At 44.0% G+C, this 15,555-nt stretch overlaps 1 protein-coding gene across 2 annotated transcripts in view; it reads left to right on the top strand.

The window, feature by feature from the left end:
- LOC121285190 (von Willebrand factor D and EGF domain-containing protein-like) overlaps positions 1-15,555 on the top strand; it is a 311,018-nt gene that overhangs the window by 120,112 nt on the left and 175,351 nt on the right. The window lies entirely within an intron of this gene.

The raw sequence follows: 15,555 nt of genomic DNA on the forward strand, positions 1-15,555 counted from the left end.
GGGTGGGGAGAGAGGTGTACAATTGTACCAGGGGGAGGTTAAGCTGGGCGGGGCAGCCTTTTAAGCTAGAGGCGACCCTCCAAGGTCGAAGACTGTGGGCGCTCCCTGTTGCTGGTAAAATACCAGTGACAATGGGAGGAGGAATGGCCACTTAAGGGCCTCACTTGGTCCAAGATTAGGCAAGCTGTCACCTACTTGGTAAAATACGAGAGGAGGCAGGTAGGTGATGGGTACAGCCCCCTATCATCCCATCCGATTTTATACTATCCCTCCCTCACCCCCTGGCCTGCCATTCCCAGGGTCTGGTGGAGGGGTAGGTGGCATAAAATTCAAGTCATGGAGTGCCAATTTGGGGGTTTTATGTAAATATGTTCTCCCAGTGATTTAATGGCAATTCCCTGAAGTGGAGTCCCCCACTGAAATTCTGTACTTTTTCAGTAATCTGAATTTGTAAATGTATTTACTCTCAAAATGAATGATTATCTTTCTTGCAGTCATCTATTTATTGGATTAAACATAATATCAAGCAACACTATAAGACTCACTTCTGCTGCCCAATTTCTGACCTTGCACCCTGCCTAAACTTGTTTCATCTAAAACGCTGCTGCCTGTATCCTATTTTGCACCAAGTCTAGTGCCCGTCACTCCTGTGCTTGTTGACCTGAATTGGATCCCCGTTCAGGAAAGCCTTGGTTGTAAAATTCCCATCCTTGTTTTTAAATTCTTACATGGCCTGACCCCCTCCCTGTCTCTGTAATCTCCTTAAGCCCTAGAATCCTCCAAGATCTCTGTGCTGACTAATTTGGGCCTCTTGCACATCTCTGATTTCATCACTTTACCATTGGCAACTGTGCCTTCAGATGCCTCGGTTATTACCTCTAGAAATCCCTCTAGAAGCCTTTGCACATGTCTATCTCTCTCCCTCTCTTTCTTTAAGATGTACCTCAGCAGCTACCTCTTTGACTAGCCTTTTGGACACCTGTCTTGCTGTTGCCTTACATGGCTCGATGCCAGATTTTGTTTGATAACCCTCCTGTGAAGTGCCTTGGAATGTTTTACTATGTTAAGGGAGCTTTACAAATACAGGTTGCCATTGTGCAAGTTAAAGCTGCAGAGAAAATTGTGCAGACTACAGCAACTAAAATAATTACTTAGAATTTATAAAGAAATAGATGAGAACATATGAAAAGTATAGCTGCCAGCTGGGTGGAACAAAGCATTCACAATAGATAAACCACAAGGTTACAGGAGATGTCTCCTATTGATGCAGTCTTCAGTTTGATAGTTTAAACTACGACTACAACCCTTTGAATATTCAGATCAGAAAAAGTGATTTATTTTTCATCTCTTGATCAGAAATCAGTATCTGAACTCTAATTAAAATGAATTCAGCATGTCGCCACATTTATCACTAAAGGTAAAGTCCCTGCCAAGAACTACAATCAGAACGACATTCAGGCTGCACTAAGTTTGATATTTTTATCTTACAACAACAGCAACATCCCAAGGTGCTTCAATGAGATGTAAGGAAAAAAACTGGACACCGACCAGGGGAAGGGGATGTAAGGTGTGACTAAAAGCTGGGTGAATGTTTTAAGATAGATATTAAAGGAGGAGAGACAGGTAAAGATGTGCAGGCATTTAGGAAGACAACTCTGGAACATGGGGTACATAGGCAGCTGGAAACAGAGCCACCAATTGTGAGATAATGGAAAGGGAAGGATATACTTGAAACCAGAGTCACAGAAATGGAGTTTGGTTGTGGAAGGAGGGTGATGTAATGTGAGGGCGGAACAGGTGTAATGCATGATGCAGTTCAAAGACTTTATAAGTTATGGAATATCAGAGATGTGGTTGAGTTGAAGTTCACGGAGGGTGGAAGATGGTGAGAGGATTGGAATAGTCAAGTCTGGAGGTGGTAAAGGCATGAATGTGGGTTTGAGAAGCAGATGAGCTAAAGTACTAGGAAAGGTGGACAAGGTTACAGAAGTGGAAGAGGCAGACTTTGTGTTGAAGATAGGGTTAGAAGCTGAATTGGGGGTAAGTTGCATGCCAAGAGGCTGTGACCGTAGGTAGAGATGAAGCTGTGGTGAGGGCCCTCTATCCAATGCTGGTTCCTGATGGGACTTGAAAATCTCTGGTTTAGAGAGTCACTGGTTTCAGGGTCCCCCTCCAATTGCATTTGCTTTGTACATGCTGGACAATTTCAATTTATTGCAAGTTGAAGAGGTGATTTTAATCTCAGTAGCCTGGGGTAGATTGAAATCTAGATCCAAGCGAGGAAACACAGTTTTCAAACCACTGCACCAACCACTCTTATACACTCTTTTCCTTCACTTTAGTGCTGTGGGTAGCTGCCTATTCTTTAAAGAAAATAAACTGGATTACCAAAGAAACTATACTATGTATAGAAGGTTATAATGACATTCTTGATTATAGACTTAACAGTACTGCTATAAGTCACTCTGGCACCTTGCACTGTGGAAAGGAGGACTTAATTTCAAACACAGTTTGTGTCAGGAATGCGATATTGTTGCCTGACATCATTAGCTATCTATGGTACAGCAGTAGACTTTCAATGTGATGAGTGAGTGGAGAATTATTTATTCTTTGCATTTGACAGCTTACATGTAGTTATCTTATTTATATGGGCTGGCAGCTGGGAAAGAAAACTCCACATATTCTCAGTGATATCTGGCCTGGTAAACTGGAATCATCTGTTCCAAAAATATTTTTTTTTCAATAAGGAATGTTATGAATATAATTTTGCAAAACACTAAGATATTTATTTTGAGAGTATGTTGGACTTTTACTTCTGTTCAGTTATCCTGTGTCGCCTAATGTATAAAATATTGCATATCTGGCTGCTGTTTGTGTGGCTGCCATATTTATTTTGTCACCGCTTTTTACTTCAGTGTTTGGTTGAGTATGGGATTGAGCAAAATTGAATGAGTTCAGCAGATTAGGTAATACTTTTGCTCCGATAAGCTTCATTCTCATTTTTTGGACAAAAGTTGTTGGGCATGAAATCTTGCTCTGTGTTGCTGCTGGAGACAGTGTTACAGAAACTGAACAACTTCCTAGTGGGGTACCCTGTGCCTTTAGCTTCTTCTGTGGCCTACATGGAGCCCCATGTTGAGAAAGGTGCTTGTGCTGGTATCCTCTGTGTAAGCTGGAAGCAGCTGAAGTGGCGCTATCATAAAGTCAATCAGCCCTACTGGCTGATGTGACACCCAACTTCCAAGTCTGGACCATGCAGCTCCATTGAATGAATTTTCTTCTTACTCACCAAAGAACAAGCATTCAGCTATAAGCGGGACCCAGCCCTAGCGTTACTTAAAGGGCCAGACACTCCAACTTACAGGTGAGGTCATTCTGAATGATGTCTGCTGTAGCTAAGTACTTTGGAGTATATTTGGAGGCTTTGTGCTGAGCTCCTGGATTTGGCCTTTGCTGTGTTAAAGCCTGTCTCCTCCAAGTTCATTGACAGTGACAGGCCAGCCAGTGTACCCAGCATCTTGGTGTGCATGCCTATCAGCATTGTCCTGTGTACCATCCCACCATAGTCTTCATCTGAGTCCTCTGCATCAGAATGTGTCTGCATTCTCACCTTCCGATGAGTTGGCACTTCAATCATCCTTAACCCCTCCTGGTTTGGCTGCAGCCCGTTGTGTAGAGTGCAGATTCTTACTCTCTACCAGCTGCTATGGTGCCAATATCTGAGCTGGTAGCTGTGAGTGTCGGATCAAATGACTTGAGTGGTTTGGTGTTGCTCTCGCTCCTTCTCCTGGGTTGAAAATCAGAAGTGGACGGTTTGGTTGAGGGAAATGGATTGAAGAGGAAAGCAAGAGATCCTTGGTCACACCATCTGCAGCTTACTCATCATGACATATAGCAGGATGAGGGTGGTGCTGGGAGTTGAGAAGGGGTATAAAGCAGAAACCTCTTCAATGTTCTCAGTTATGCTATGGGCTCCATCACATTTGTCACCTTGCCACTGTTAGCCATCTCCCCCAGAGGGCTCTGGAGATGCAAATGTGCTTATCCCCTCTCTGCTCCCTTCTATTGTGCGCCACCTTGTCCTGCAAGAGAGAAGTTAGGACGTCAGTGATTGTGTTGCACCGTGTTTGGAGTGATGTGCCTGCCACAGCTGAATAGCCAAGCAGTGGGAGCTGGATGCGAGGCTGGCAATATTGGACAAGTGTCACCTTAGAATGTCTGCACACTTCAGTGTAGCTGACCTGTCCCAGCAGCCCAATCAAAAACTATAACCTTGTAAAGCCTTGTAAAGAGTCACCAAGTTGAGGAGAGGGCTGGGGAGGGGGAGGGTCACAACTTAGCATCAATAGGGTGCTGAGCCTAATATTGAGGCCTGTCACATCCTACCAAGTCAGCCCACGGACCCAGTCTCTGGTTTATATCGGTGCAGGTGGGCCTGAGATGAAGTAGTTTTTAAAATGTACTTAAAAACAAAAAGGAAAGAGACGCCTGTGGGAGCCGTGGCAAAGGTGCTGGCTAACCCGTCACTGTTGGTCAGCCCTTTACAATTCAAGATAAATTTCAAGCCCATGAAAGATCTGTCTGAGGATTTGAAATTGAAACTCAGTTGTGTGGGTTTATCTGAAAGTCAGGGATATGACCAAGTCTTGGACTCTATACCCCTTGGACCTGTTGTTGCTGGAAGACACATGTTTGTCTTTCAGGCTAATGCAGCAAATCCCCTAAGATAAAGGCATCAATGCAGATGCTGGAAATCTGAAACAAAAAAAAAAAATGCTGGAAAAACTCAGCAGGTCTGACAGCATCTGTGGAGAGAAACACAAAGTTAACGTTTCGAGTCCGTATGACTCTTCTTCAAAGCTAAAGAGAAGTAGAAATGTGGTGAAATATATAGGACAGAATTTTGCCCTTGATGGGCGGACGGGCAGCCGATCGCCGCTGCCGAATCGGGCCCTGCTGCCATTTTGAGTGGGCGGGTCTTACAGGCTTCCTGTGCGGTAGGAATTCCCCAACTGTCAAACTGTGCTCTTTCACACATGCGCACGAAAGAGTGCACATCTCCCTGAAGCAAAGTCCTGTCTCGGGGAGATCAGTAAAAGCTTTATAAACATCAAAAATAGAAAAATAAAAAAATTATTAAAATGTCCCCCTCATGTGACAATGTCACACGAGATAGGACATGTTAATAAATATGACTAAAACTTTATTAAGCTTTTTAAACAGACACGAAACTCATCCCACCAGTGGATGAGGTTTCATGTTTTTTCAGAAGCCCACTGGGGCTCCTGGCCTGCCCACCAGCCTTAAGATTGGACGGGCAGGGCCTTTAATTGGCCATTGACAGGTCGGCTGGCGGACAGCTGATTGCACTGTCCCCCCGCCTTCCTGAATATTTAAATGAGGTGGGATGACGGCGGGGGTTCCCTCAACGATGTCCAACCCATCTCCCGCGCCTCTGCCCTCACTCCTTCCTCTCCCTCCCAGAACCAAGGTAGGGCCCACTTGTCCTCACTTTTCACCCCACCAGCCTCCACATTCAAAGGATCATCCTTCGCCATTTCTGCCAACTCCAGCATGATGCCACCACCAAACACATCTTCCCTTCACCCCCCTGTCAGCATTCCGTAGAGACCGTTCCTTCGGGACACCCTTGTCCACTCCTCCATCACCACCAACATCTCAACCCCCTCCCACGGCACCTTCCCATACAATCGCAGAAGGTGCAACACCTGCCCCTTTACTTCCCCCCTTCTCACCATCCAAGGGCCCAAACACTCCTTTCAAGTGAAGCAACATTTCACTTGCACTTCGCTCAGTTTGGCCTACTGCATTCGCTGCTCCCAATGCGGTCTCCTCTATATTGGAGAGACCAAATGCAGACTGGGTGACCACTTTGCGGAACACCTTCCGTGTGTTCGCAAGCATGACCCAGACCTTCCTGTCGTCTGCTATTTCGACACACATCCGGCTCTCATTCCCACATATCCGTCCTTGGCCTGCTGCATTGTTCCAGTGAAGCTCAACACAAACTGGAGGAACAGCACCTCATCTTCCGATTAGGCACTTTACAGCCTTCCAGACTGAATATTGAGTTCAACAACTTCAGATCATGAACTTTCGCTGTCATCGTCCCGCCTTTTTGTCCCCTTTTTTCAATATTCATTTTTTTTCCTTTTATTTTAAATTAAATATAATTTTTTATCTTTTCCATTTTTATTATTATTATTTTAAAAAAATATTTCCATTGTTACTCATTGTTTTATCCCCAGACTTTAACCTATTTTCGATCTATTTCCCACCAGCGTCCCCTCCCCCCACCGCACCCACACTACGATCATCTGTGGTCTGCTCATATTGTTCTTTCCAGAGTACTTACCCTGGTCTGGTCATTATCACATTCTGCTTTCTACTCTTAGTGTCACCATTAGCACCTCCTTTAGCCAGTATCACCACTATTCCCACCCCTTTGACCTTTAGTTTATGACATCTTTTGCAATCTCTCCTTTGCTTCCACCTATCGCTGGCCTTCTGTCCAGCTTCACCTATTCTACCCCCATTAAACAGTATAAATTTCACCACGTTTCTACATCCCCTTAGCTCTGAAGAAGAGTCATACGGACTCAAAATGTTAACTTTGTCTTTCTCTCCACAGATGCTGTCAGACCTGAATTTTTCCAGCATTTTTTGTTTCTGTTACAGCAAATCCCCCTCTTGTCCCAGATGGATGCAGTTGGAGCAGCTGTCTTTTCAATAACGTACACTTACTGGGGTCAAGGGTTTATCAGAGTTGGTTTGGATACAGCAATCTAGAGCTGTGTGAAAATCCTCCTGTGAAACCAAATTTTTTAAGCCCTAGCTAAACATTTTGGCATCAAATGTATAAGTTACAAGGTTACATATTGATTGTGTTACAATCAGGTGACAAGGAGTCGAATGACTCCCCTCTTTCCTCACTCCTCATTTGACTGTAACAGGATTTTTTCTGAAAAGGATATACTTGGCATTACAGTGAGTGTTTAACTGTTCACACACTGTGATCAGAAGAGAACCAATTGGGCAGGTTTTCTTGAGTTTAACAAAGAAAGAGATTAGCATTATTAACCTGGCACACACGCACACACACATACTCTCAAAGTTTGCACACACAAACACCACCAGGGTAGGGAAAGATGGATTTATCGAATTAGAGAAATAGGAGGGGTATACTTGGCTGACTTTAGGATGAATTTGGTGGTCCTACTGTTTTTCTTATGGATGTGACTTAACAACATAGCCAGCTGATTTTTCTCCTTCTGGAGACTGTAATGTGGGGTTGATTTCTTTCAAGAAGTCTCTGTCTGTTGCAAAGGCATCCCTAGGTGATCAAAGTCAGGAAACAGGCTTCAAAAGCTTGTAAGGTAGGTTTGGGAGGAAAGAAGGATCCCACTTGTGTCTTCTCTCATCAGCATCTCAGCTGTTTGTCCTCTTACTGCAAAGAAAGCTGAAGCTCCAACACACACAGGGTAGGCTTGTCACATGACTGTGACCCTATGACTCAAACATGACCATTACTAGTGTATTTCCTGTTGGAACTTAATCTGTTCATGTCTGGGAATTCCGCTTCTCAGCCAGTGTCTTGTTGCCCAAGTGATTGGGTTTAAAGAATTCCCATCATAGCTCGATAATTCATGTCTGGAAACCCCCCTCCTCAGCTAGGGTCCCATTTTCCAAGCGATTGGGTTTAATGGTTCGTCTCCAGCATTCAAATATGTCAGGTAATTGCCTTGATACCTTGCTAATGGAGGCAGGATATGTTGCTCACTCATATTCCACTGGTCCTTGATGGGTCTTTGCAGATATGGTATCTCTATCTCAATAGATTGGGATGTGGAACGTACTATGATGCACATTGTGTAACCATTTTTGACTGCAAGCTCAAGTCGCCTTTCGTCTCAGTTTTTAAAAAGATCAATTCGGGTTTCTAGTCAGTGGTTTCAAAATCATTATTTGATATAAAAGCATATATTTGTGACTGCTGGGATAACAGAGTGAAAAAAATAGATGATCCTGAATGCACAAATGCTATTATGCAATCTGTTCTTTCTATAAATATATTGCCTTCAGCTTTGCACTGACATCAGGGAATAATTGAAAAAAGATAAATCTAAAGGTGTTATAACTTAATGTGCGAAGCATTCACAACAAAATTGATGAATTAATAACAGGGATAGAAATGAATAGGTTTGATTTAATAACCGTTATGGAGATGTGGCTGCAGAGTGACTAGGCTGGGAATTAAATATTCCAGGATACTTAGCTTTTAGAAGAGTTAGAGAATATGGAAGGGGAGGTGAGGTAGTCTAATAATAAAGGATGGGATAAGGCAGTAGAGAGAAAGGGTCTTACCTCAGAAAATCAGGACGGAGATTGCTGGAACCAAGGATGTAAAAGAGGAAGAAAAACCAGGTGGGAATAGTTTATTGACCACCTAGCAGTAGTTGTAATGTAGGGCAGAATATAAATCAGGAAATTAAAGGTGCACATAATAAGAGTAGAACAATAATAAAGGGGGGCTTTAATTTTCATAGTGTCTGGGCAAACCAAATTTGAAGTGATAGTGTAGAGGACAAGTTCATCAAATGTGCACAAGATAATTTTCCAGATCAGTATGTCAGGGAATCAAGTAGGGAACAAGCTTATTTTTATCTAGTATTGTGCAATGAGACAGGACTAATTAATAACCTGATAGTAAAGGAGCCTCTGGGAATTGAAATCATAATATAATCAAATTTTATATAAGGAAAAATTTTCCCTCCATCAGGGTGAGGGCATGTGCAGGAGCAGGTGCGGGTGGGCGTGCCTCCGATTGGCGCCCCCGATTTTACGTGGGCCGGCAAATTAAGGCCCACCCAGCGTGACGTCCGCTCGGAAGCGTTATGCACTCTCTGTGCTGGCTGGGAGGGATTCCCAGGGCTAAGGGCTGCCTCAGGGAGATCGGCTCAGAATTAAAACTTGTAATAGAAATGTTAAAAAAAGTTCTCTGAAAAGGCCCCCTCATGTGGCACTGTCACATGAGTCGGGACATGTCCATAACTTTCATTGAAACCTTTAATAAAAATTTAAATGCCCTCACAAAACCTCATCCCACCTGTGGATGAGGTTTCATGCTTTTTCCGAAGCCCGCTCCCTGTCCACCAACCTTAAGGTTGGACAGGCAGGTCCATTCATGACTTTAGTTCATTTTTCAATGGCCTCAATAGGCATTTGACAGGTTGGCGGGCACGCAGCTGACTCAGCTGCGCCACTGCCAACCTGAAAATGGAAGTGACACGGGGTGGCGTCGGGAGTTCCACCCGACATCATCCTGCGTCATTTTATGCATCGGTGAGCGGGCCCCGCCCCTGCTCGCTGACCGGAAGGTCCTGCCCATTGAGTTTGAGAGTGATATAGTTAAGTGCAAAATGAAGTTCTTAAATCTGATTAAAGCAAACTGCATAGGTATTAGGGGCAAGTTGGCTATGGTAGGTTGGGAAAATAGGTAAGAAGATATGACAGTAGATGCTGGAAGGATCTCTCCCCTGGTTGGGGAGCCTAGAAAAGAAACACTTGCATTTGTATAGTGCCTTTCTTGACCACTGGACATCTCAAAGCATTTTACAGCCAATGAAATACTTTGAAGTTTAGTCACTGTTGTAATGTAGGAAAAGAGCCAATCAATTTGTGCACAGAAAGCTCCCTCAAACAACAATGTGGTAATGACCAGAAAATCTGTTTAAAAGCAAAATACTGTGGATGCTGGAAATCCAAAATAAAAACAGAAAATGCTGGAAAAACTCAGCAGGTCTGACAGCATCTGTAGAGAGAGAAAAACAGAGTTAACATTTCAAGTCCATATGACCCTTCTTCAGAGCTGAAGAGAAGTGGAGATGTGATGAAATTAATATTGTTTAAGGGGGTTGGGGCAGTTGGAGCTGGATAGAAGGCCAGTGATAGGGGGGGATAAAGAAGGGATAGACAAAGATGTCATGAACCAAAGGACAAATATTTTGTTAATGGTGATGGTTAGTGCTAAAAAATGGTGCTAACATTGGCATAAAGGTAAGAAAGCAGAATGTGATTATAGCAAAACAAGGGTAGCACTGTGTGAAAGAACAACATGGAACAAGTGACAGATGGCCCTATAGGAGATGGTCTAGGGGAGGGGGCGATGGTGAGGGGAAAAATAGATAGAAAATGGGATAGAAGGGGGGATAAAACTACGGATAAATTAATCAAACACTAGGAGGGAAATAGAAAGCAATGAAGGCGAACAGGGCAAAAGAGACAAATGGAAACCCTGTTGGAGAGAAGAGTAGTACTTCTTCAAGGTAGGCATTCCTGGAAGGGAAGTGGCAATGAATTAAATACTAAGATAAAAGTAAAATACTGAGGATGCTGGAAATCTGAAACAAAAACAGAAAATGCTGGAAAAACTCAGCAGGTCTGACAGGTCTGTGGAGAGAGAAAAACAAAGTTAACGTTTCGAGTCCTTTTATAATCTGTTTATGTTGATTGTGGGATAAATACTGGCCAAGACACAGGGGATATCTCCTCTGCTGTTCTTCAAAATGGTGCCATTGGATTTTTATACTTCTAGCTGAGAGGGCGGACAGGGCCATTGTTTAGCATCTCATCCAAAGATCACCTCTGATAGCGCAGCACTCCCTCAATGCTGCAGAAGAGAGCCAGCTTTGATTTTTATACTGAAGTACTGGAGTGGGATTTGAATTCAGAACCTTGTGATTTAGAGGTGAAAGTGCTACCGACAGCCACAGCTAACAAAGTCAGGGAGACCATAGTCTCAAAATAAGGAGTTATCCATCTAAGATTGAGGTGAGGAGAAATTGCTTCTCTCAAAGGGTTGTGAATCCTTAGAATTCTCTACCCCAGAGGGCTGTGGATGCTCAGGTGTTGAATATATTCAAGCCAAAGGTATTTGAATATTAAGGAAGTTTAGGGGAGTGGAGATAATACAGAAAGGTGAAGTTGAAGTAGAAGATCAGCTATGGTCACATTCAATGACAGAGCAATCTTGAATAGTTGAGGGGCCTATTCCTGCTCTTATTTCCTATGTCCTTATGTTCTATAGAGACTTCCTAAACTGTATTAGCAATGCGGAAGGAAACATTGAAAAAAACCTTATGTTCACCTTAGATTTTGACCAACCTAAACCTCTCAGCCTAAAATGGCTGGTGGCTTAGCTCTCCTGAAAAATAAAAACTACTACCCCCTCATTAAAAAATGAATTTCATTGTTTCTGTGCTATAGTAGCATAAGGCTGATCTTGGTATTAGTTTGGGTTGTTTCAGAATAGCAAAGTTGTTTAGATTTGTGTTGAGATAATGCTGTAATTTGTCACAGCTGTTCAGAAATTCCAGCTGAGGTTCAAAACTCCCCTGGAGGAGTTGCTGTTTCTCACAACATAAAAGCCTGGTAATGGGCATCCTGTTAATGGGAACAGTTGGTCAGACACTAATTAACTCCCATACATTCCACAGGATTTGCAAAGTATGAGTGATGGGTTAAAGGAACATGTTGTTCTGAAGTGAGTTATTAGTCAAGCTTCTATTAGAAGTTTTTGCAAGATTTTTACTGGTTGTAATGATTGTGTTGAGATCCTCTACTAGTAGGTTCCACATGCATTACTGTTGCGTGAGTTTGTGTTTAAATTAAAAACTTAACATGAAATAATATGACTTAGATTGTTATTTTTTTTTCTGAAATCAGTTTGTGCTGAATCTTTAGCCTGACTTGACTTGCTACATACAGCTAAGAATTGTAAATGTGCTCACTCTTTGAACTTGACATATTCAGATCACCCAATTTTCTCAGCTTGATTTAAACTGCCTGTATCTACTTTAGTAACAAGAGGGGGCTACCCACTCATAACTTTCATATATGAAATTTTCCATCAGGTACTGACCAAGTTCTCAGGACTATAATGAATGCAGTTCAAAGTGTAGAACTATTTGATAACAGTGAATGTTTTCAATGATATTTATTTGGTCGATGTTGAAGAAAAAGATGGGCCAGAATCTTCTGTTTGGTGTGCGGGGGCGGGCCCTGCACGCTGACGTGTAAAGTGACGCACGGTGATGTCAGGCGTGCATCCCAACATCACCGCGTGTCATTCCGATCTTCAGCATCGGAGTCGCCTGCACGCCCACCGAGCTGTCAAAGACCTGTTAAGGCCATTAATTACCTAGTCAAAGTAGTTGTCAGGGCTGCCTGTCCAACCTTAAGGTTGGCGGGCAGGTGAAGAGCCCAGGCGGCCTTCGCATTTTTCATGGAACCTCATCCACGGGCGGGATGAGGTTTCAAGAAGGGTTTATAACTTAAATAAAACATTTTATTATAATTCATAGACATGTCCCTGCTCACGTGACACTGTCACATGAGGGGACATGTCTGAAAATTAAAAAAATTTTTTTTTCAATTTTTCATAATCAAATTAATCTCCCTGAGGCAGCTCCATGCCTCAGGGAGATTTCTGTGCTCTTTCGCGTGCATGCATGAGCGCAGGCCCAGACTCTCCCTCCTTCCCCCACTCGCACAGGTAGCGCTGAGCACTTCCGGGTGCGCGTCACGCTGGGCCCGCCCACGTAAAATGGCGGCATGCAGCCAATCACAGGCCGCAGTTGGCTCCACACCCGTTCCTGACCAGCCCGCCTGACGGGGAGAAAATTCTCCCCATGATAAATGTAAATGATCTGTGTGTGAGTGAATATAAGTTTATGCATGTGTATGAATGCATATATGCATTGCACGAGGTTTTTTACTTTTTGATAGCTGAATATAAATGCACAGTTTGCATAAGACAGCTATAAGACAATGGAGAAGAGTGATATTGGAGAAAAAGGCTGATGGAATAATGATCAATGGTGTTATACTAAGAAAAGTAATTAAAACAGACAAATCAGAAGAGCGTTGAAGTATTGCATGTTCAATAAAAGACTGAGCCTTAGTGGGTATAGAGAGAATGTTTTGCGGAGGAGAAATGCCCGGAGACTCAGCGGTGTGAATTGTGCCCAATTACTTTTGTTTTGAAGATAAAATTAATGGAGCAGTGACATGTCTGCCAAAGGTTAAATTGTGATTATCAGACATGGATATGCAGAGGTAATAATACAGAGAAGGAGCAAATCTAGATGCTCAAAGCGAGGCTGAAACATATTGCTTGGAGACTAGAAGAAAAGGGTTGTAAAGTTGTCATCTGGGGATTATTACTGTCCCTTTGGGGGAGACATGCCGTCAATCAGCATTTTGGGGGATCAGTCTGAAGGACAGCATGGACCATCCCGTCTCCACCGTGCCCCATCCCTAAAGTCCTGCTTCTGCCAATAGAAGTGATCCCAGCTGCTGCATGCTGCAGATGGGAATTCTTAAGAAAACAGTTCCTGCATACACAGTGCTGTGACCAGAATCACTCTGATTTGTAAGAGCAGCTAAATTAAGGAGTAACACTGAGGTAAAAACGGAAATAGATGCCAGTGAAAATGAGAGGGAAGGGGACAGTAATGATGGGGACAATTTTAACCTAACTGACTGGTGGGAAACCCAGAGGGTCAGGTGGAACACTAATTTTACACCCCACCCAATATTGAGTTTTTAAGTTGAACACAAATTCGTGGGAGCTGAAGTGTATGTGGAACTTAATAGTAGAGCGCCTCAACACTATCATTACAACCAGTAAGTATGGGCTGTTTATCTTACAGAAGCTTCTAATAGAAACTTGACTAATAATTCACTACTGAAAAAATGTTCCTTTATCCCATCGTTTATATTTTGCAAATCCTGTGGAATGGAGGGAGTTAATTAGTGTCTAACCAACTGTTCCCATTAATAGGATGCCCATTACCAGGCTTTTATGTTAGAAATGTTGGTTTTGCAGCCAACCCAATTTTACTTTCCATTACAGCCAAGGGGCAGAATTTTGAGTTCGGCAGGCGGGTGTGGTCGGTGGGCCGGGAAACGGGCTGCTGCCCGCAATAGGCAGCCGACTGTGATATCACGCTGGCAGGCCAATTAAGGCCTGCCTGGCGTGAGACGCAGCTCCCCACTTGTCACCATGGGAGCTTTCAGGATACCGTGCACAGACTTGCAGAATCCGCATCCTGTGGTCACACACTATCTGCATGTTCATGAAGTGGAAGCCTTCCCTGTTGACAAAGTCACCCAGCTGAGCTGCTGGCACCTTGATGGCCTCATGTGTGCAGTCGCTGGCATCCTGGATGCGGGGGAACCCAGCAATCACTGCAAAGCCTCTGGCTTGCTCGGCCTGGCTGACCTCATCTGCGCAGTAAAGAAGAAATGTCAGAACCCCCCTGAACAAAGCTTCAGTCACCAGCTTCACGCAACTGTGACAGCTCATTGGGACTGTCCACACAGATCCCCCACTGACCCCTGGAAAGAACCGGAGGCATAGAGGTTGAGGGCCACGGTGACCTTCAGAGCCACTGGCATGGGGCTTCCACCCACATAGATGGGGCTAATCTCAGGCCCAATCATCTGACAAATGAATGCCATGGTCTCCCTGGAGGCGGAACCTCCTTCAGACATGTTGAGGTAGCTGCATCGCTGCCTGTAAACCCTGGCAGCAGGATGGTGGCATCTTCTGCGGCCCCTTTGGCCTTGCTGGCTCCATACCCCTTGCGCCTGTGCCTCTCCTCCCGCAGGTCCCTCCCCTGGAAGCTGCATAGGGACACCTGGCCTCCTCGCCCTTCTGCTCCCCTGTTTCTCCGCAGAAGAGGTGCCATCAACGGAGAGCACAATCTCCATTACCAGGGTAACAGAAGGCTGTCTAATACCTGGAAGGGTCCACATGGTCTGAATCCTCCAGGGACCTTGGAGACACCAATAAGCCCTGAAATGAAGCCTGGAAATGCTAAGAATGAAGCCCCGAACAGAGTTGAAGCTGCCAAGCACCAATAAGCAACCAATAGCAAACTGTCTCCAAAACTCCTCACTATTCATACTGGCAATGCTGCTAACCCTTTTTATCCTGCCCTTGGATGAGGTTTAGCAAATTGCTGGATGCCTGCCCCACTCAGCAAAAACTTCTGCCCCATGCGTAATATTAGGCAGAAAGTAAAATCTGCATTCCATCTGTTCCCAGATGCATAGTGTGTTAGAAAGGCAGAAGAGAGAAGCTGGAGGTGTCAGTTAGAATGATTGAGGGACAAGAAGCTGAGAACAACAGTGGGGAGGTGGGGAAGAAAGGCGAAGGTCCACATTGGCTGATGGAGAGGAGTTTAACAGCAAGAGCTCAATATGGCGAAGAGTTTGAACTGAGGATGAGGAGAAAATTACAATATCTGTTGAAGGGAGTTGGAGCAGGGGATAGCGATGGCAGAAGAGTGACAGTTTAAATAGGAGAAAGGGTGAAGGAAGAATATCAGCTTTACCCGGAAGGGTAGATGAAGAATGCTAGTAGAGTTGAGGGGCAAGGGAGAGGATTGTGTCAGTTTGAACTGTAAAGGGTTCGACAAAGCTGGGCAGGGTTACTTTTGCTTCAGACCCGTCAGTTCTAAATAGTTA

This window comes from Carcharodon carcharias, chromosome 12, assembly GCF_017639515.1.
Source record: "Carcharodon carcharias isolate sCarCar2 chromosome 12, sCarCar2.pri, whole genome shotgun sequence".
Classification (NCBI taxonomy): Eukaryota; Metazoa; Chordata; class Chondrichthyes; order Lamniformes; family Lamnidae; genus Carcharodon; species Carcharodon carcharias.